The 24,008-nt window shown below is 41.5% G+C and overlaps 1 protein-coding gene across 6 annotated transcripts in view; it reads left to right on the plus strand.

The window, feature by feature from the left end:
• The window catches only part of LOC110678958 (protein gooseberry-neuro), a 163,078-nt gene that overhangs the window by 31,552 nt on the left and 107,518 nt on the right, over positions 1 to 24,008 (plus strand). The window lies entirely within an intron of this gene.

A 24,008-nucleotide genomic window follows, 5' to 3' on the forward strand; every position in this document is an offset into this window, starting at 1 on the left:
ATCCCGGGCAAGATTACAACATAACGGTATGTAACATTTTACCAGAACACTAAAAGAATTTATAATAAAATTCTGAGCAGCTTTCTTTTAAAATGCATTTTAGCATTTTCAAATATTTCTAGATGGCATTTCAAAATGATTATTGAGTGAGATTCTGAAAAATCCTAGGCACGATTCTTGTAGAACCTTGGATATTCTGACCAAAATTTTCGTAATATTTTGATCAGGATTTTAGCATATCCCGGTTCATGATAATAATATTAGGACGGAATTTGGAGTACGATTTAAAAAAAAAACCTGGGTATAATTCTCACAGGATCTTAAATTTCTGTGGTTGATTCTTCAAAAGGGATGGTACGCAAATTATGTTACGCTAAATTTTGATTTTTTCGACCCACTCCCCCCTCTTTGTCACGCTTTTTGTATGAGTTCTCTAGAAATTTTGCAAGGCTTGTCACGCTAGGCCTGACCCCCCTTCCTTGGAGCGTGACATAATTTGTGTACGACCACGAATAATCTGGACTAGATTATTATATAATTTTGAAATGAACTCTCACAACGTCCAGCAGAATGCTTAGCAGCAATTATCTCTTTTTTAGATTTCTTCAAATGAAATGTACTTCATTCACTGATTTTAGTCAGGTTTTACTAACTTCATTTACTGACTTTTGTCAGAATTATTGGGAATATGTGTGCGTTTAAAAATGTGGCCCGCTACGCAAAACTACTTCTGCGATTTGGCCCGCGGTTCAAAAAGGTTGGGCAGGCCTGATCTACCCGATGGGAGAGGAAAGGGAAGGGAAAGATGGGAGGAAATAGGAGTGGGGTCCCTTGAAGAGGGAAGATCGCATAAGCGAAATGAGAGCATGTAGCTCCATACCACAATGGGTTCGAGCAGCGCCCTAAAAAGGGCACTGCAAAACGCATGAGCGCAAAGAGAGCCTATAGCTCATTACCACAGCGGGTTAAGAATAACAGAATGTCCTGAAGATTCAGGCTTCTGAATTCAGTTTCACTTAATAAGTGTTTACCAAGTAATTGGAATCGCATTTGCGAAAAAACTGGACAGTTACATATCAGGTGATACGAAGTTCCATAATCGGAGTCACAACTATCACACACAAATTAGTCAGCACGCTGAATATTTGCCATGTGATAGTTGAGTCGGCAGTGCCCTGTCAACGCTCTGACCAAGAGACTGCAATTCTGCTTTGACAGATTTGTTAAATACTTCGCTACCCTTGGAGGTGGCTCAGTAATGTACAATTTTGTTTGACGACATGACTCCAAACTATTCCAATACTGCTTGTGCTGAGTTGCCGCCCAAGAGTTTATCTGAAGCTTCACCCAGCACTTCACAATTGGAGCAGCCGGCTCAGGGCCAATGAAGTCATGCGATGCTCCATCGCGAGCTAGCTCATCAGCCAATTCATTTCCAGCGATGGAAGAATGGCCAGGTACCCATACAAGGTTTACAGAGTTGACTGAATTCAGTTCCTCAATTTGAGTTCGACATGCGATAACAAGCTTCGACCTTGATTTGGCCGAAGCGAGAGCTTTTATAGCAGCCTGACTATCTGAACAGAAGTATATGACTTTACCCATTACGCACTGTCGAAGTGCTGATTGCACTCCACACATAAGAGCAAACATTTCCGCCTGAAAAACGGTGCAGTTTCTACCAAGTGAGTAAAACTGGTTCAGCCTTAGCTCACGAGAATATACTCCTGCACCAGCTCTACCTTCAAGAAGGGAGCCATCGGTGTAACATAACGTTTTGATTCATATTACGGACACTTAAGGACTCAGGGAAATATAACCCAGCATAGAGCATACAAAATAAATCATTCTGTATGATTCCTTAGCGCTATCGAGCATCGGAAGCCCTTTACTTTCGAACGGTGGGTGAAGAATACGCTTCCGCAACTTCAATAATTTTAAAAAAATCAAAATGTGTGGCCTTTTCATGATTCTTATTCCGGACGCTTCCTCACTTTTGTCTCATATTCCGGACTCTTTGAATCGAATTCCGGACAGTTCATGAGAATCATTAATGGAACAGTCAAATCGTCAATCGTAATCGTTAAACCACCAAAGAGACATCTAAGGTAGTTGGGCATTATAAATTTTCAAAGATATTTATGGAAAAAGTTTACTTAAACAAGCCTTGAAATTGAGAACCTTTGAACAGCAAAAATTGAAACATTTCGCGTGAAATGTTTCCCATACAAAGTAGAGTGTCCGGAATTTGAAGCTGTCCGTAATATGAATCAAAACGGTACTATATTGTTTGATATACTTCTTTCCAAATAGCCAGACGTCCACTCTTCCCGTGAAGGGAATTGTGTGGTAAATGTCCTGTAAGGAAAATGACAAGCAATTGTGAGATCACTTGGAGCAAGGACAATTTTGTCCCAATTCACCAAAAGTGGAAACAACGGAGTGTGTGTAGATCTACGATTCACTGTATTTTTCTCCAGTAGATCCAGTACCCATAAACGGTAAGAGCAAGAAAGTGCTTCTTGTTTAAGATGTATGTGAAGTGGCGCAACGTCGAAAATGGCCTCAAGCGCTGCTGTGGGAGTTGTAGAGAACGCACCAGACATCGCCATCAAGCACATCCTTTGGAGATGGCCCAATTTTGATTGGATTGTTCTCACTTCGCCATTTTGCCACCACACAAGACATCCATATGCCAATATTGGTCGAACAACTTTTGTGTAAACCCATTTGATATATATGGGTTTGAGGCCCCAAGTTTTACCAAAGGTTCGCCGGCATTGACCGAAGGCCATGCACGCTTTTTTGACTCTGAAATCAATGTGAGGTGTCCATGAAAGTTTGGAATCTAGAATGACTCCGACATACTTTACTTGATCAGTCACATTAATCTCAGTGCCAAAAAGACGTAAAGGTCGAATTCCATCGCGGTTTCGTCTTTCCGTAAAAAGAACAATAGATGTTTTATTCGGGTTAACCGAAAGGCCATATTGGCGACACCAACTCTCGACTACCAGAAGAGCACTTTGCATCAGGTCGAATAGGGTGCTTATGCACATACCAACTACCAGAGCTAGATAGTCGTCGGCAAATCCATAAGTTGGAAAACCGCAATTATTGAGTTGCCTCAATAGCGTATCTGCTACGAGATTCCACAAAAGTGGTGACAAGACTCCCCCTTGAGGGCATCCGCAAACACTCAATTTTCGAATCGCTGCTTGACGCAATGACGAGAAGAGATGTCGGTTTTTGAGCATTTGATGAATCCAATTGGTAATCATTGTAGGTAGCCCATGGTTTCGTGCTGCTTCCAATATGGCATCGAAAGACACGTTATCAAAGGCACCCTCAATATCCAAGAAAACACCCAAGCAGGATTGCTTCTGAGCGCATGGTTTCTCGATATCGTATACAACTTTGTGTAAAAGAGTCACAGTGGACTTTCCAGATTGGTAAGCATGTTGATTGACATGAAGAGGCATGTTTGCCAAATAAACATCACGGATGTGATGATCGATAATGCGTTCCAGACATTTCAGAAGAAAAGAGGTCAGACTGATAGGTCTAAAACTCTTCGCTTCTTCATACGACGCACGTCTTCCTTTCGGGATAAACTTTACAGTAATATCACGCCAGGATCTGGGAATGTACCCGGTAGCAAAACTGCTTACAAGTAGCTTTTTCAAAACATGTTTGATAAACTCAAATCCCTTTTGGAGCAGAACAGGATAAATCCCATCCGCTCCTGGAGATTTGAAAGGAGCAAAACTATTAAGTGCCCATTGAATCGATTCAGTAGTTACGATACTGCGAGCCGAGGCCAGAGACTCGTAACTACATGAAAAGACATTTGGTTCATCCGTAGATGCTATGTCCACACATCCGGGGAAGTGTGTATTGAATAAACATTCTAAAACTTCTTCATCGAAAGAAGTAAAGTCACCATTAGGTAAGCGAATTTCGTTCACTTGGAAATCCTTAGATTTTGCAAGGATTTTGTTCAGCCGACTGACTTCACTCCAACTGGAAACATTTGTACAAAGGTTTTTCCAGCCGGATCGTTCAGCAGAACGAAGAGCCTTCTTGTAAGCCTTGCGAGCCGACTTGAACGACTCTGATCCAGCTGAACGGCGTCTGTTTCAACTCCTTCTACATTGTTTCCTGAGTCTAGTCAGATCGGAATTCCACCATGGGGTCCCTCTTGTAGTCTTTACAGACCGCAGAGGACATGCTTCTTCAAAAGCTTCCATAATGTAGGATGTTGTAGTATCAACGGCATCATCCAGATCACTTGGATTTTCAATGGACGGAGAATATCCATGAAATTTGGTCGCAACCAATTCAATATAGAGTTCCCAGTTTGTTGATCGGGGATTCCTAAAACGCAAAGTCTGCGCAGTTACATTTGAATGTTCAAAGAAGATGTAGCGATGATCAGATAATGATTCCTCATCTGATATATGCCAATTCGTCAACTCGTGACTGATTCTATTCGAGCAGAGCGTTATGTCTAACACTTCTTCTCTATTAGAAACCATGAAGGTTGGGCAATTGCCTATGTTAAGTAATCCAAGGTCTGTACTACTTAAGTATTCCATCAGACTGGAGCCTCTCAAATTGATATCTGAGCTGCCCCAGATGATGTGATGAGCATTGGCATCATTGCCCACAATCAGCGAAAAGCCTTTTATTACGCAGTGTACGACAACTCGTTTGAAGTCATCCGTTGGGGATGGTTCATCATGTGGTAAATATACCGAACAATAGACCTGTTGAAGTCACCAGCAGAAACATCGATTATGACAGCACATACATCTCTGGTAGTTAACTCAGAAATGAGTGTAGCAACGATTGCTTTATTAACGAGCACGCATGCGCGGGGCGTGGCGCGCGAGTTTGCCATTTCAAGTTTGCTGAAAGTAGCAAAAACTGGGTCCACAAGGTTACCTAGATAGAAGTTCCCTCTACGAAAGTAGGGTTCTTGAACTAGCGAACTTCTTGAACTTTATCGAGAATTGTCAAATTATTACCGAGATATCAGCTGTTGGATTCTCAGCGATTCCGTTTAAGTGCGTATGAACTAATTTACGATGATGTCACACTGCGACTTCCAGCGAGAAGTCAAATTTTACAGCGGCCGATGTTTACAAAAAGCAACGATTGCGTTACATATTTATCCACGCATTGTTAATCCGGTGAACATTCATTCATTGGCTATGGTATAATCCAGCGGTGTACTAAATTCACTCGGTCTGAGAATTGTGACACTTAAGCTTCCGTATGCTCATGATGTGTTTTGGATCTGCTCAAGTGTCACAATTCTCACACCGAATGATTTTAGTACACCAATGGATTAGTCTATTGTCTTATCCACTGGTATACTAAACTGACTCGGTCGAATAATTTTGACACTAGAGCGGGTCCAGATCACGTGGGGATCATACGGGAGCGTACCCCGCGCAAGTGTCGCAATTCTCACACCAAGTGAATTTAGTACACCGGTGGATTAGACCATTGGGGCGGAAGTCATTTTTTGTAAACAAAAAAGTCGACAAGAAAAGAAGACCGTGGGTAACTCCATTGCACAGTGGGACGGATTGGGGTTTTAGGAGGAAAGATGGAACTCACGCCTTTAATTGTGATTTTACTTAAAAATGATGTTCTACAAAGTTGTTTCTATTATAAAAACAATTTTTTTGGTCGGAACGAAAATTAGGGTGGCCCTTTGTAAAAAAAGATAACCATCAACTTTTTTATTTTAAGGAATATTGAAAGAATTTGTTCTACAAAGTTGAAGATCGGAAAATTTTAAGCTGATTTGACAAAAAAAGTTTTTTCCTAGCTCAAAAATTGACCGTTTTAGAGCATTTTTCGCTATTGATGTAGGGTGGCCCTTCAAAAATAGGTTTTTGTGTGTTTTTTTAGATTTCTCAGCAAAGTTGTCTTCCCTTCATCTTTAGAGCCGATTGAGACGCATGTTTTGAGGTCTGTACAATTTTGTAGGTGATAGTTATAAACATTTTTCATATAAAACAAACGTAAAAAGAGTTCAGCAATAAAAATAAGGAGAAAAGTCTTTTGAACATAAATTCTAAATTTACCACACGGTTGAATTTCCCGGCATGGCTGCTCTCAAACATCCAAATACTTCTGTTTTGGGATTTGTCAGACTTTTTGGGAAACATTCTGATTGGAATTTACGATTGCTTAATTGCTGCAAATCCGTTTACAAGTAATTTGTCCACCGTAGGAGATATATCGTATCTGAAACGGTATATTACTAAAGTACGATTCCTGATTATGACGCTGACTTTCAAGCCTAGATTAAGGAGAATAACTAAATGCATTATTTGATCATGTTAAGATGTTTTGACTAATTAAGGCTATAATTTAGAGATAGTTAATTTGAGAGTTCTTTTAAAAATCTGTTATTAACGGTTATTAACATATGAACCAGTCATATCGATAGCAAACAGATCCACCGAAGAATAATATGATTTGTATTCACATTGTCAAGCTATCGTCATGTCAACACATTTTTCACAGTCTTGTTTTCCCAGCTAAACCAACATATAGAAAATGTTTATTTTTTGTTATTAAGAAGTCTTTAACTTTTCATCAGAAAAAAATTGTATCAATATTCTTTTTTTTTTGGTATTGCGTCCCCGCTGGAACAGATCATACTTCTCAGGTTATTGTTGTTTAGAGCACTTCCACAGTTTTTAACTGAGAGCTTTCTTTGCCATTTTTGTCATTTTGCATTTGTGTATCGTAGCTATTAGTATCGATGATACTTTATGTCCAAGGAAGTAAATTAAATTTCCATTACGAAAACACTCTTGTATCTATTTGTTTCCATTAGCTATATCTTTAATGTTTGCGTTTCAATTAGCTCGAAAAGTGATGGGAAGACAGTTTTGCTGAGAAACTTGAAATAATAAAAATAAAACACAACAACCAATTTTTGATGGGCCACCCTACATCAAAAGCGAAAAATGCTCTAAAACGGTCAATTTTTGAGCTAGGAAATTTTTTTTTTGTCAAATCAGCTTAAAATTTTCCGATCTTCAACTTTGTAGAACAAATTATTTCAATATTCCTTAAAATAAAAAAGTTTTGATGGTTATCTTTTTTTTTACAAAGGGCCACCCTAATTTTCGTTCCGACCAAAAAAAATGTTTTTATAATAGAAACAACTTTAAAGAACATCATTTTTACGTAAAATCACAATTGAAGGCGTGAGTTCCATCTTTCCTCCTAAAACCCCAATCCGTCCCACTGTGCATTGGATGAACTATCCAGCTTTTTAAGAGCGGTAATGGCCGTCAAAAGATTTTTTCCTTCGTGGGGATACCACTGCGACCGTTAAATTGACGTCAAAAGTTAGTTACTTTCTGGTAGGGGTCCATCAGTTTGACGTTTGGCTTGAGTGCGTTCAAAGGACGTTGTACTTAATTCACTCGGTCCAAAAATTTTGACATTCCAACGAGTCACACTTCTCAATGCTCCCCAGCGGGCCGCTCGAATGTCAAAATTCTCGGACTGAGTAAATTTAGTCCACCGGTGAATAAGTCCGTGTTAAAAGACCCAAGTCAAACGTCAGATCAATAAATCCCTACAAAAAAGTGAGCAAATTATTGGTGATATTAGGGCTCGTAAAAAGCTGGATAGTTCATCCAATAAGCTTATCTGAATGAAACTTAGACATTCGGTGGTGAGTATGAGAAAAAAGTTTTCAAATCCACAAAGAAAAATGTGCTGCGAGTAATAGGCTGGATATGAACTCAAATTGGTTTTCAAGCTGATAACTTAGCCAATTTTCCATAAATTACTAAGAAAATAAAACTACTAATTGAACTTTAACACTTAACTTAACACTTCACTTCATTTTTGCAAAAGAAAATCCCTTCCATTAATTTTAAAAAAGTGTAACATAAATTACTGATCATCATATATATCTAAGGATTTATTCAAATATAACATAACGAAAAATTAACCAATTTTAAGCTCCCTCCCTCCGCCAAGTAGCAGATTATATATGGATTTTTTTTTGTATGGACCGTAACACTACGAAAGACCCCCTCCCTCTTCCTGTTGCGTCACGTAATATTTTACTATCCTCAACATAGAGAAACGCAAACAAAATTGACTTTTTTTAAATTAACAAGCGGTCAAAACATAATTTCGAAAGCAAAGGATTGGTTACTATAAGCTATTTACAGCATGTCTTTGTGCGGACCACATCACACCACTATTCAAAATCCGCTCGTGGGTCGTACAACATCTTCCCGAAGACCGCACAAAACTTGATCACTGATTTATAATGATATTACAAATGCCAAACAAAAAAAAAAATATTTAAGCATCGTTCTAAGTTTCGCCCTATTTCGAGCACACTCCATGATTTCATCGAGTTTGACAGTACCACGGATCAAAATTTTTCGGTACACTGACATTGTACTGCAACTTTCATGATGCTCCCGGGTTGTGCAATTCTTACCAGTTCCGATCAATCACGGAGTAGCAACCGGTTTTTGCAGTCTCTTATATATTGTATATCCTACTGAAGCTTCTAGCTATCGTCCAATCAGTTTGCTTTCCTTAATGTATATACTCTTTTATTTTCACTCTTTTCAAATGTATATTTTGAAATTGTAAAATTTAATATATTTTGAATAAAATAATTATTTAGAACGAGGAACTTTTTTTTCATAAAAAAAAATCCAGAAAAATTTGGCCCGGACACATTTTTTTATAATTCTATGAGAGGGATCAGCTCAATACAAGTTACAATCGAACCTTGACCTCAAGGCTAGTACACTACCGTTATTGGGAAACTGCTCCGAGCAAAATCAATTATGATTCTGCAACTTTAGTTCAATTATTACAACCTCAATACACTGAACCGACTAATACCACCAAAAAGCACAATTTCGCTCAAAAGTAACTGTTCTTCAGCTATCATAGACTAGCTCCATGTTACAGTCATTTTTTCTTACGACTATCTCGACAGTCATTCTGACGCAATTACATCGAACTTATTCTTAACGTGTTGCCTTCGTGTTTCATTCACCATCACAAGCCAATGTTCGTCGTTGTCGTCATCGCAATCACCAGCCGTTTGGCCATTATGTTCACTTTCGATCAAACAGCCTTTCGACGGTTAACCATCGAAACGAAAGACTTGCCGGAGGCCATTTGCGTTGATTTCATTCTGTGGAAAACTGTAACTGCCGCGCTTCGTTTCTCACTGCCGTCTTCCGTCCTACGGAATCCTAGGTGTAGCGTTTAGTGAATGAATGAAACCGGCTGGGTCCCACTCTCTATCTAATCTTCGTGAATCATTGCGGTACATGGAGGCTGCTACAGAGCAATGTTTTCTTGCGAATCAGAAACTGGTTTCGATTCCCAAATATCAACTTCGGCTTCAATCATTGATGAAAACGTAGTTTTAAACCAGATTTACACTCATACTTGTTCATGATTTCTGATGTATGTAGACTACCTTTACTAGCACAGCGGACATAGGAGTAGCTGAACCAAATTCTTGGTCATGATTCGAAATATTTTTTTTTTGGGTATTTTTGAGTGGTTCTTGAGAGTTGCTACCATGTGATCATTTTTTTTAGATTTTTAGACCCCCTACCACTTTATGGTTTTTTGTCCACACAAACAATTTGAAATTTGTATGGACCGTGTTCATTGGCCAGACCCTCCCCCATATGTTTTTTTTCGCATTTTTCCATCTACTGAATACTAAATAACATTTTTTTTTTGCTTATCTCGTTTATTTGATAGGCTCGAGTACCATACGGCATTACAGAACAGAAATCATTCCACTTTTTTATATTTTTCAACATTTCCTACATTTACTTATCTTAAGATCATGATAGTTTGGGAACTAAGAACTCATGGCTGATTCGATCTTGGGGACTATTTTTATACAATAGAAAAAGGAAAGTGAAATTTCCTTGTACAAGTGTTGTAAACAATGAAATCCAAGATTTAAAAATTTTGGCCAAGACATCGTTCCTATAAATCCGATGTGCAGCGCCCCGCATACGATCACCTCCGTCAATCTTTCGATCACCGAGTCGAGGTGAAGATGTGTTTCAGTTTTATGATTATTCACGATTTTATTTGGGTTTAGCTCTTATTTTTTGCGCTACCCGGCTTTGCCCGTCAATTGTGATGATGGCCGCCACGTCGCGTTTCCTGCCAAGAGGGTCTTTGTTGGTCAATTTTTTTTTTGTATGCCCCTTTTTATTTCGGGGGATTGGTTTGAATAGAGTGTGAAAAAGTGGTTTTGGCTCCCGGTTTTTTCTTTCGCTCGGTAGGAGTTGATGTTTTTGGAAGATGTTTAATAAACTTCATCAACGAACGATCAAACGGCGGAGTGACTGTGGCAATTTTTGTGTTATGCCTCCGAGCGTCGGGATGGTGCTGAAGGGTCCAATTTGGGAAGTTTTTGCGTATTCAAGTTTTTAACTTTGATTGAGTAGAAAATATACATATATTTGAAATAAAATTTCCTACAAATCAACATCATAGCTGTATAAAACATCGCCTTTTTTGCCATTTAAAACCAAAGATTTTGAAACTTTGTGTGTTTATGTTGAAACACAGCTCAGTAAATATACTTTCATAGTTTCATAGTCGTTTGCCTTTACGATGCCATTTTTATCGGTCATGAAATACCTGATTGGCAAAGTAATTCTAACGGCAGAATTTTAATTGACGAATGCTTTTCAGGATATTTCTCAATTCAATCCCTTGATAGTCCCACTTATTTTTCCTCTTATAAAAACTTTTCTACGATTGATAAGGTCTTAACCGACTCTAGCCAACTTTGTAGCCAACTGGTTAGTCATGATAATTTTGATTCTGATCATGGCCCTGTTACATTTCAAATATCCCATGAAACGATTCTCGATCCTATCAGCTCCACTTTCAATTATTTTTGAGCCGACTGGAATATATATGAAACGTATATTGACTCTAATCTTGATGTTAACATTTCTTTACAAACAAAACTTGATATTGACAATGCTCTTGAAACTTTAACAAATTCCATTGTTGAAGCCAGGAAAATTGCAATCCCAAAATGTGAAGTAAAATTTGAATCCGTGATTATAGATGATGAACTTAAACTCTCGATCCGTCTTAAAAACGTGAGGAGAAGGCAATTTCAACGCACTCGCGATCCTGCTATGAACATTATATGGTAGGATTTACAGAAAGAAACGTTGCCTTGACCTGAAAAATGGTATAACCGACAGGCTTACGTTAAGTTTAAATGAAATAAATACTAAATACTTAGAAGAATTGATAAAACAGCAAAGTATGGCTAACATTTAGCTTTACTAAATAATAAAATTTTAAACAGTATAGGGTAGGTGTACCAGTTATGGCCATAGTGGTTCCACATTTCGCCATACATAATAACTTTAATTTCTTCACATTTTGAAATGTTTTGTGTCTTTTAGCAGTAAGATAAAGCGTAAATCCTTATGTTAAAACATTCAAAAATATTAAAAATGTGAAATTTATCGAAATTTTACATATGGCCAAATAGGGAATCACTATAGCCATAACTGGTACACTTTCAATAAATATGAAAAACTGCCTATTTTTAAAAGAAGACAAAATTTATGATTAAATAAATAGAGGATTGGCCGCCAAAAATTATTGGGGCATAATAAAACGAAAAGACATCAAAAATTGCGTTCAGAACCATCGAAGTGATTGTCCTACTTTTCCCCGAATGTCGTTTCTCCAAATGTCAGTTCCCCGAATAACTCTTTTCCCCGAATGACCCCTTTTCCCCAAAAAATTGTGCAGTTTAAATAGGTGCTATAATAGTCTTCAGTGGCTGGATGGTGAACGAGAAATAAAAAGTAATCAAAAGAAGGAGGTATTCTGTCATTCTCGGCTACACACATGTTGGCAAAAATGCTGAGGACGGCAAAACTCGAAAGAACCGCCAATTAAATAAAGGAGGGTGCATATCAGGCGGCCAGTTCGTTCACCACACTGAAATGTATAAAGTTACAACAATTATGAGTGCCAAAAACTTTTCGGGGAAGTGGGCTATTTAGGGAAATGGAATATTCGGAGAACTGGCATTCGGGGAACCGACATTCTGGAAAAGTAGCACAACACATCGAAGTAACTGCAGTAATCGATTTATCTCTTCGCTGATAACTTGAGCAGATGAATGTTAATTGATTGCCACCCTTTTGTCAGTTGGAAACAAAAAGATATTTAAAAAATAAAGCTTCAAAGAACAGCCTTTGTATAAAAGCAAAAAATTTGTTTTAATTTTAAATCAACAGTTTTCATACCTATGATTATGGTCACATCATATCTAGAAGAAAAAAAAATAAAATGTTTGGAAGAGAAAATTTATGCTACAGTATGGCCCATAAAAAAAAAGCGAAAATTGTTTGAACGTGAATATAGCATCCACAAGCGTTTTTTCATTGTTTTTGATAGTGAATGTAATTTCTGATTAATGTAGTATATTCTGACACAACTTCGCTATCCAGAACAATTTTTGTCATATTTTTTTACTGTCCTAGATAATGTTATAAAGCAAATAAGTTCAAAGGTTTTGTCCGCCCAAAGCTAGAAACAGCGTCTGATTGTCGTATACTCTGGTAATAAACTTTCTACCAACAAAAATCACACTTTATTGTTGAAAATTTTAGTTTGTTCGGTATCAGAAGATGGAGGAGTTCTTAGAGAACGTGTTTTTCATGATCACAATAAAATATTTTGTCAGGGTAATAGTTTTGAGGGCATTTGCGTCTTATAGGTTTGATATGCCTTTATTTTTTGTTAAGGTTGAATAAAAAATAAATACAGAGGCCTATAACAGATTTTTGAGGATGAATTTTGTTCCATCGGTTATAGACAACTTATATCAATACTAGCTCATAGGTTTTAAGCAAAACGGAGCCGCTTATCACACTTATATGAAGGTTCAATCAAAGCTCTGCAAAATGAGCCGTTTTTTTCGAAAATATGTTTAAGTCTCCAATTACCCAGGTATGAACCAATTCTGTCATTTGATATGGGTGTTTGCTGGAGACAAGGCCTGTGAAGAATCCCACGCCATCGTTGATGTTTTAGAAGCTTTCATCACACAGATATTGAACTCGACGTCCGCATGATAAAATTTGAAGGTATGCTTCCAATTCTTCTCTGGTAAGGTGAAAGTAACAGATAAAAATCATATCCAAAGCGAAGAACTGAGTCTAAATAGATTAAACAATACAAGTAATGAACAATATTTATGTTTCATTCACATTTTCTATGTAAAAACTACCATAAAACACGATAGGACAATTTCCGCATTTTTTTATGGGCCATACTGTAAATAAAAAAAATTGTGCTAAATTTGTAAATTTGTGCTAAATGTATCAAAATATTCAGTGCACAAATTAATTCCAATAGCAAAACTCAGAAGAAGAGTAGGTATTTGAAAGAAGGAAAATTTCTGGATAAATAATGAAATATTATTGGCGATAACTTTCCAAATATGCTTTAAAAAGACACTGACACGTTAATGTTCCAGTGGGCATTTATGCCCTTTGAAGGAAGTACCACACTAAACAACGGACTAGCATGCAACGCCCAGTGGCACAGTCGGAAAACAGTCCTTACGAAAAGTTTACCGGCCTGAGGCGGGAATCGAACCCACACTCTCTAGCACGATGCGGCTAAATGCCTGGTGACACTAACCGCACGGCTACGAAGCCCATTGCTATATTCTAGAGCATATAATTGTTGAATATTGTGTCATTTGTATCAATTGACTCCAAAACAAGCCTGATGTTATCAGGAAAATCCAATAGAAACGTAAAAAACGAAAGTCATATTAAGAAATTCTTGGTTTCAGACTTATTATGCCAAACGACTATTATGCCAAACGACTTTATGCCAAATGGTCTACCACCGTCTTCACTAGGACTTACCTGCATCGCCCATCTCTTTCTTTTACAACTGAAAGAATACGCCAACGCAACCATCCGTTTCGGACCGACGGGTCCACGATAATCACCAGGTCTCCGACGTTCGGCTCCTTCGCATCTTCATACAACTTGGTACGTCCAGCAATGGTTGGCAGGTTTTGCCGTACCCATCGATTCCAAAATTGGTATATGAGGTTCGTCGTCAGCCGCCAGTTAGTCCTGAGGGACTCTGGGCGTTCTGGGATGTTCATTGGAAGTTGTGTGACTCCCTGCGAGCTCAGGAGTAAAACATGTTTTGGAGTCAAGGCTGCCTGGGTATCTGTCTCTAGCGGGTCTAGAGCTCACTATCCTTTCCACCTCAATCATCAGCGTAAGCAGTATCTCGTCGTCCAGATTTCTGCTTGTCGTCAGGGCAGAGAACACGATTTTTATAGACCTGACTAGTCGTTCCCATGGGTGGCTATGCAAGGGGCTGACGAACCTCGTTGATAACGGTTTTATTATTAGCGTGCAGGTAGTACCGATGATACCACTTGATAACCATCCTAGTCAGACGGTGTCCTTTAGGGAGGATTATCGGAAACTTCGTGTCGAACGGCACGAGGATTGCTCCGGAGATTCTCGTGTTCATCCGGACCACGCCGCACTCGTCGATGAACGGTGTAGTATTACAAATCAATTTCGCATGGTTTAAATGAATCTTCAAATTTCCAGTGCTTGCTAGTACTGTACTCGTTATTCGCATTTGTTCAAGTCTGTTTGTCATAAATTACATCACAGCCAAATTGCTTCCTAAAAGATCTCCGTCCAGTTCCTGTCCTGTTCCGTCCTCGACCACATTATCTTTCGGCAGAACATAGCGCCATTCTATTGGATCGGATTTGAAGAGAATTTCGCCTATCCTACAGGCAACGAACTGCCGATAGTTCCGATGATCGGAGTGAATCCAAGAGAGGACCGTTTTCAAATCGGTTCAAAATACTCGTTTCGATATCGGTAGACTGTGACTATTGCAGAGGGATTTTTTCAACCTACAGCCTATTAATGCCGCCTGAAGCTCCAACCGCGAAATTGAAAGCGTTTTCAGCGGTGCTACTTTTGCTTTCCCTCCGACGAGGGCACAGCGAAACTCTTAGTGAATAGTTGCCCTAAAATTTATGTACCGTCGACGAAGACGAAGAGTTGCAGGTACTTAATGTCGGATGCCGTCTCACCCGGAAAATAGGCGCGTGGTACTTGCAATTCTTTCTATTCTTTGAACTTGGCGGTCCATGAACGCCATCGCTCCAGAATCTGCTCGTCCCAGCCGGCTTTCGTACGCCATATTTCCTAGATAATAACGTGGATCAGTAAGTGCGAAATAAGTTCCAGCGGATCGAACTGGCCCATAACACATCGCAGGATGCCCCCTTTGGTAGGAATCACTGTTTCCATGTCGACTTCGCTGAAGAATACGAGAACATCATCGGCTGCCTTCCATTGCATGCCCAGCACGCGCTCTATCTGAGAAGCACCATCGTTCACGATCTTCATCGTGCCGGCATCGGTTTCCCCGACCCGTTGCAGAACTGTAGCCGAGTTTGGGAGCCAGTTGCGAATAGTGAATCCACCTCGCTGGTGCACCAGTTTCACCTTCTCTACCATCTGACATGCTTCATCCTCGCTGTCGAAACTATCCAGGTAATAGTCGACATAGTGTCAACGTAAGATTGCCTCCGCTGCACTTGAATTTCTGCTATCCATAGGCCAAAAAATTAGCTGACTGTATCGGTCAACCCGACGGATCTTAAGCTGATGGAACATTTCCACGATGTCCACTACTTCCGTTCCCGAAATCTACAGAGCACTTCCAGGAGTGGTTGTACTAAATCTGGACCTTTTAGCAGCATGCTGTTCAAGGAAATGCCGTCTACTGTAGCGATTCGGATCTTGTGTGGCTACTTCTGGTTTTGCACTATTCCAACCGGGAGGTGCCACAGTCTTCTTGTGTCGGTGGCGGCCAACTCATCCTCCGTGGCCTCGTGGATGTACCCCTTATTTTGGTACTGCTCTATCTGACGTTGAACCTTCTCGCATAGGGCGGGATCTGTGTTGAAGCGTCTTTCCAGACACCGTACACGCTAACATTAAAGTACCCTTTAAATGAGTTCCATGTACCCATTTTCGAGAAAAGTGGTTTAACTCATTAAAAGAGTAAAGTCGCTTTACCCATTAAAGAGTATCCTCCTCGAACTTCAAATAATGGGTATTTTTCACTCTTGGTTTTCAAAACAAAAAATGGGTAGTAAAACCTCACTTTTTATGAATACTTTTTTCAGATGCAGATTGAGCTTTTTTCAAGATTCAAGGAAAAGACCAGGAAAAAGAATAAAACACTATTAAAAACTTATAACACAATGTAACATATTTATCATTCATATACAAATTATACGATCCGTTTCTCTTCCCGGAAGTTCCCAAACACACTGGGCCATGCTATTGAAGATGCTGGTTTACTTTGTCTGCGCCAAATCATTCTCCTTGGAGCCGGCCCAACCCACTTAGAGACAACTTATTCCACGGGTATACATCCGTCCGTGTCCGTGTCCGCTATAGCGGACAATAAGAATATTCTAGGATTACTACACGCTTCCAAAGGGATGTTAAAATGTCTGAAACAAAGAACCGAATTGTGAAGATCGTCATTCCAAAAGAAAATACCGGCATTACTTACGTGTCTGTATGTGTCGATGGTTAGTTTTTTACGTTATATTTTAGAGGCAGTACTAATATTATATGTATTAAACTATTTGCTCGGAGATTTTTACATTGAAAATCAACTTATCATTCATTCCGGATAGTAGCGAGGGAAAACACAAACAATGGAGGTTATGATGGCACCAAACTAGCATGTGCACTAATTACCCATTATTTTTACGAGAGAGGATACTTTAAAATGGGGCTTATATACCCTTTTTCATGTCATTGAAAAATAACCTTCTTCTGACATTTCCATACTGATGAAAAAAATGGGTACATGGAACTCATTTAAAGGGTACTTTAATATTAGCGTGTAGCCGTTTCACTTTTTTTTTTTTTTTTTTCTATCTTTATTAACGAGATTTTTAGCCCTGGGCTAGTTCATCTCGGGACCAACGGCTTTACTTCCCTTCCGAAGGAAGTCGTCACTGAAATTTTTTAGTGACTATCTCGGGGATGGGATTCGATCCCAGGTCCTCGGCGTGAGAGGCGTGTGTTCTAACCACTACACCAGGTCCGTCCCCCTAGCCGTTTCACTGCCATAGCATAGTTATCGGGAAACTCCACGAAGTCGTGGCGCCAAAGCAACCTGGTCTTAAAACCCCCTTCGATTCGTCTAGTTGTCTTCTCGAGTAATGCTCTGGCCCGTTTGTCTTCGTCCAAATCGAGACTCCAATCCACCGAAACTCCTACATTATCCACCGCGCTCGTGCAGAGTATAGTCGGAGTCGCAACGACAGATGTACAAATCACAACTCGCTAACCCATTCGACATTGATCCGTAGATTGCCCATTCGAGACGACTCTTCGCCATTGTAGGCTCTCCTTCTCGTCCTTTCCGTAGTTGTTGAGTGGCGGTGAGATGGGTATTCTTTGCTCCAATTAGTATTCCAGGAGCTTTGGGATCGAAGTCTATGATCGGCAATTTCCGTAGGTGCTCAAAGCGATCAGCGAGATATTTGTAGCATAGTGTTTGAACCGGTAGTGCCAGAGGTTCTACGGTTCTGACATCTTTGAGCGGATATCTTTTACCGCCTCCGATTCCCGAAATATTCACCTGATGTAAACCTTCTGCTTCGCGACTGATATTGCTCGTCCAAGATACGCAAAGACTCATTTCCGTTCCATGATCCTGTAGAGCACCGACTATGATGAAAGCTAGGGTTTCTGTGCTTCGTACTTTACTGGAGAGTCGCACTGGTATCATGCGGAAGAACGTGGTGCTCTGGGTGTGATGAGCGTTCGCCTTTGGTGGGATTTCTTCGTAGCACTGCCTCATTTCCTTGTGGTGCCAGCTTGACTGCGGCTGGCGAACATTCCGAATCGCCGTGCAAGAGCGGATGATGGCGAAGTTGGCACCCTTCCACATTACAACGCGCTGACGATCGACACGTTTTCCTTCCATGGTTTCCGAGGCAGATCTTGCAAAGCAAATGGTTGAGAATGGCTTTTCAACGATCGTCGCGATCCATCTTCTTAAAGATTTGTCATGTACCGACTAAACACACGGAGATCAACGGCCAAAAACTGACGCTTGAACGTTACCCACTCGAGTTTCAAGTTCTCTGGGAGCTTAACCACAAGCTCTTGGAATAACACCGGGTTTAATAGGTGTAACACTTGTCCCGCCGCCTCCACGTGCTAACAGAAATTCTGCACTGCCATGCCAAAGGCTACTATCGTACACAAATTTTCCACCTTTGGGGCCGGAGCTGCTCTCCTGGAGCAGCGCGTAGGTAATTTACTCCGGGCGCCCATACTTACAACATCTGCAGCTTCTGCATCACTTGCAACACGGACGTTGGTAGAAGCAACCGGCTGCGGACCGGTTCCAAAGCTCCACCCTCCAACTAACGCTGGAGTCTATCGAGATGCTCCACATGCTTCCGTGGAGGTGTTAAAAGCACTGTATAACATGGGCCACTCTTCCGGATTGCTACTGAACAACGGTAATTCCTTCGGCATAACGTGGTGTGCCACGAGTTGATGAGAAGTAGGTGCTGATTGATCGATATGCGACGCGGAAACATTTTGAGCAGCGACCTACGTTACAGTTACTGGCAAAACAGATTGCATACTGCAAACAAGCTACCTGATCTACTGGTACGTAGTTGTTTATGCTACCTGTTACCTGGTGTGGTTGGCTAACGTGTCCCGATTGCATCGGGTAGCTGGTAAACTGTCCGACCGAGCTGATCGATTGTGGAGACACTGGATAGAACTGGTGGGATTCGTCACAGGATTGACCCAATTCGCTGTGGTGATCGGTGTCGACGATCCCGGACGGTTTGCTCCTCTTCCAGGCTGAAAATTGTGAATGAAGCTGGTAGCTTATCCCATCGGATGAGTGCTTGAAGATTGATGGCTTGTTTGCAGGTTCGCTTGTATCGAAGTACCAGTAGGAGCTAGCTGGGAAACTTGACCTGAATCGCAGCCGAATAGCGACGTGGTTGTGTGTAGCGACGAGCTTGTTTGTATGGCTGAGTGGCCTTCTTCTGGAAATCGTAGGCGGAACCGTCACCGTACTCGCCGGCGCAGAAATTAGCTGATTCTGGCTGACAGCGACCTGATTCAATCGAGTTAACCATTCTCCGGTGTTCCCTTCATCATTGGTTGCATCACAACCCGCGTTCACGATGTCGTAGAGCACGTTCCATGCCTCCTTCTTCAACTGCAATTTCCGCTGTTCTAGCTGGGCCGCTTGCTGCATCTCGATCTCCTTCATCAGAAAGCCTTCCGTTCCTCTAGCAATTCGAGGTTGAGTCGAGCGAGCACGGTAAATGGCTTGCAATAGCGTACCATTGGTACATCGCGTACCTGGGGAAGATCGGGTAACCAACCCCGATGGGAACTCAGGTCGTATGCTGACAGTGGGGGTTTGCTTTTGCTTCTGCAAACCTAGAGCGTCTGTACTCCTTGTTAGGAGCGGCTCACAACAGCGTCTGTTCCCCATGTCAGGGACGGCTGATCATCGTCCGAATGTCAGTGAAGGACTCTAAGCTAAACTGCGCACTATGGTCCTCCGAACATTTAGGGGGAATGGTCCTCCGGAAATCTAGGGGGTAGGTGTTAGGCCCAGCAAGCCAGCCATAAAAACATCAAGCAACGAATAATCAACGAGTGAATACGAACCGGGACAATCGGCGAAGACAACAGCGACGTAAAAGGAACTAGCGATTGGAAGCTCGGTACGTGGTACTGTAAATCTCTCAACATCGGGAACACACGCATACTCGCCGACGTGCTGAAGGACCGCGGATTCGGCATCGTAGCGTTGTAGGAAGTGTGTTGGAAGGGATCAATGGTGCGAACGTTTAGAGGTAACCATACCATCTACCAGAGCTGCGGCAACACACACAGGCTGGGAACAGATTTTATAGTGACGGGTGATATACAGAGGCGCATGAACGGGTGGTGGTCGATCAATGAGAGAATGTGCAACTTGAGGCTCAAAGGCCGGTTTTTCAACTTCAGCATAATAAACATACACAGTCCTCACTCCGGAAGCACTGATGATGATAAAGACGCTTTTTACGCGCAGCTTGAACGCAAGTACGACAGCTGCCCAAGCCACTACGTCAAAATCATTATGGGAGATTTAAACGCTCAGGTTGGCCAGGAGGAGGAATTCTGATCGACTATTGAAAAATTCAGCGCCCATCGGCGGACGAACGAAAACGGCCAACGACTAATTGATTTCGCCGCCAGAATATGGCCATTAGTAGCACCTCCTACCAGCACAGCCTTCCATACCGATACACATGGAGATCACCACAGCAAACAGGACCACAAATCTCCCAAGTTGTGATTGATGGACGGCACTTCTCTGACAATATCGGCGTCAGGGCCTATCGTGGTGCTATCATCGATTCTGACCACTATCTGGTAATGGTTAAACTGCGCCCAAAAGTCTCCGTCGTACGGTCCGTACGGTACCGACGGCCGCCCCGGTATGACCTAGAGCGGCTTAAGCAACCGGATGTCACAACTGCGTACCTCGAGGCTTCATTACACCTCTTGATCAAGCACCTCTTGATAACTACTGGAGAACAGTGAGAGCAGCCATCAACAATGCAGCTGAAAGCAACGTCGGGTACGTGGGACGGAGTCGACGGAACGGTTGGTTCGACGAGGAATGTAGGCAGATTCTAGACGAGAAGAATGCAGCGCGGGCGGTCATGCTGCAGCAAGGGACCCGACAGAACGTGGAACGTTATAGACGAAAATGACAACAGCAGTCCCGCCTCTTTCGGGAGAAAAAAAGGCCGTCTGGAGGAGACGGAGTGCGAGGAGATAGAACAGCTGTGCCGGTCTCAAGAAACACGTAAGTTCTATCAGAAGCTCAACGCAACCCGCAAAGGCTTCTTGCCGTGAGCCAACATGTGCAGGAAAAAGGATCGAAAGGAAGCAGCACTTCGACGAACACTTGTTTGTTAGATTGTGAGATCTTTCGACCGATCACCATTCTAAATGTAGCCCATAAAGTATTATCTCAGATCAGCATGTTGTAAGAATGTCGGATAACAACCCTGCAAAGATGGTGTTCGCTTCGGATCCGGGTGATACAAGAAGGCTTGGAGCACAGCGAGCTATGAGGGCGGATCAAGTGCGCATCGTGCCGAGCGTGAGGCAGAACCGAGGATGGAGCGATGTGGCCACGAACCGAGTATTGTGGCGTGGAATTGTTGATTCAGTGTTATCTGTTTCAGCATCTGGCCGATCGGTGTCTAGTCATTAATTTCGGAGAATCTTCCGTCTTCGCAGATGTGTTTCTTTGGAGTAGGCTAAGTCTACTGCCGGAGACTAGATCGAGTTGATCGCAAAGTAAAACCAGCAAAAGGTCGACTAGGGACTCGGTGGACCGCTTTGGTGCTTTTGGTCCGACTAGGAGATCTACCGCCGAGATCTATTTCTGCTAGAATGTAGCACATCACCGGCTTGAGTAATCGGTGTAACAGAAGGCAGCCATCCTGACCCATAAATCGCTGTCTAATACCTGCGGGATAAAGACCAACGCTTAGAAATACAATCGGCTCTGAAGAACTCGTCCCATTGGGGGCGAGTTTCTTAAAGAAGACACCGACGCGGTAATGCTTCCAGTAGGCATTTTGCTCTCTGAAGATAACGGATTACCATGCAACGCCCAGTGGCACAGTCGGAAAACATTCCTCACGAAAAGTTTTCCGGTCTGAAACGGGAATCGAACCCACACTCCTTAGTACGATGCGGCTGAATGCCTGGTGGCCCTAACCGCACGGCTACGAAGCCCAACTCTCTGTTGGAGAAAGGTTAGCTCTGCTGTTGGGGACTAGAACGTGAACGATTGCCGACAACCGTGACAAACTGGGAGAATCGTGACAAACTTTAATTTGGAATCGTAAGAGAGCTAGCAATTCGGTAGCCATCATACAACCAGTATCGATGGGCTGACTTTTTTGGACTATTGTAAAAAAAATATATAAGATATTAAAATTGTCACTAAGATAACACTCAGGAGGAGATAAAGTTTAATAATAATTAAACTTTAATATGACCACGTAAAAAAGCTATTGAATGGAATACCTCCAGTAGCTCGGGCAAAACGAACAGAACGATCGCTTCAAAGCCTCAAAAGCCGCGATCACTAATGATTCAAGGATGATAAATAACTTTTTCCATCAAAGATAGACTGTTGTAGATGACCGTTTGAGTCAAGTTACCGGTTGCCGTCGAAGCCAGCAATCGATGGTTCAATTTTTGGTCGGCCGCAGGCTTATCGATCGTTTGGCAATCATCTTCCTGATTCAATCAATCCTACTCCCTCTGACGGACACTCGAAGCTACCGTAATTGCTGAATCATTTGTTTTCCTGTTAATTTTCGGGAGGAGCTCGTGCTCGGACAGAATACAGCCATTTTGAAGGTCATGGGGTGAATTGACTCATCTTTTGAGGAGGGAAGAGCGATGAAATTTGAGTATTAGTTCAAACTGTATAGGAAAATGAGTCAAATCAAGGGCATTGATCGAAACAGAGAAAACAGTAATATTACTTTGAGTTCACACCATAAGCAGATTCAGGCTTTTCAAAAAATGGATTGATGCAACATTTTAGTTCCACTCAGATGGAGTTTTTCATGTTGTGCGTCATACCAGTGCAGACCAGACTTTGCAGCGACAAAAACTACAGTCTCCCCGATTTGTGTGCCGTGAGTAATAGGACCCCTTCGGATTGGAGCACTTAAAAAAAAGTTGTACGATACTCTACAAACCGTATTGGTGCGTCTACGGTTTGAATCACAGGCTCCACTGGATCAACCCTACCTCGAGTGCAGTGATATTCGATTGCAGAGTCTGCGCGATCGTTGTAGATGTGGAGAAAATTCCAGTAGCGTAGCGGCCGTTTTAGTCACGGATTGTTGAAAATGTACACATTCAATTGTTTGGTTAATGATCTCTGCGCTGCGGCTGATTTTTCGGCCTTTCACTGTGCCTCAAGCAAGCCCCCCGATTCGCTGAACGGTTTGAAGTTGATGAATCTCTCACCATGGCGGCCCCCAGCTCCCAAACGTGTTTCCAAAACAGTTTGATTCATAAAAAGCTAGGGCACAATGGCAGCTTCCAATCAGGTAGCATGATCCGGCATGATTTGCTTGAAATTTGGATCGATTTCAAGCTCCCGCACCAATCCGCCCCAGCAGATCCCGCAACTCCACATTCCACATATCGGAGAATCTATCAATGAATGAAAGATAGCCGCCGTCAAATAGCATTCCACGCCGGCCAAAATCCGACGGACGGGAGGAAATTAATCCGATTAAATATTTGTTTGCTATTAAGTGCTAGTTTGTGGCTGGTATCATAACATCAAACATCTCACGGCGGCGGCGGCGACGCGGTTCATAACTAACTACAAATCACAATCACCCTTTTGCATGTGGAGATTAGGGTGTCCCAGTAAAAATCAAGGTTCGAAATAGAATGGTGTTCAACACAATAATGAAAGACTTGATAAACAAAATTCAAAAAATCTTGTTACTGAAGATACTAATAGTGAAAAATTGACTCAAGCAATTATTTGATTTGGTAATCCAGCAGCGCATGATTTTTTATTTTACTTTTTTTCTATTTTTTTAAGTATCATTCCAAACATCACATTAATTTCTTATATTAAGGTGGTTTGCTTACAACACCGTTGTCAGCATTAATGAAAACAGATCAGAAAATCGTAAAAATGATCAATTTCACTCGGTACACAATTTTTATCAAAATTTAGGATTTTTGATTCAATAGCACCATGACTTTTCTTACAATGAT

This window comes from Aedes aegypti, chromosome 3 (assembly GCF_002204515.2).
Source record: "Aedes aegypti strain LVP_AGWG chromosome 3, AaegL5.0 Primary Assembly, whole genome shotgun sequence".
In the NCBI taxonomy this organism is placed as follows: domain Eukaryota; kingdom Metazoa; phylum Arthropoda; class Insecta; order Diptera; family Culicidae; genus Aedes; species Aedes aegypti.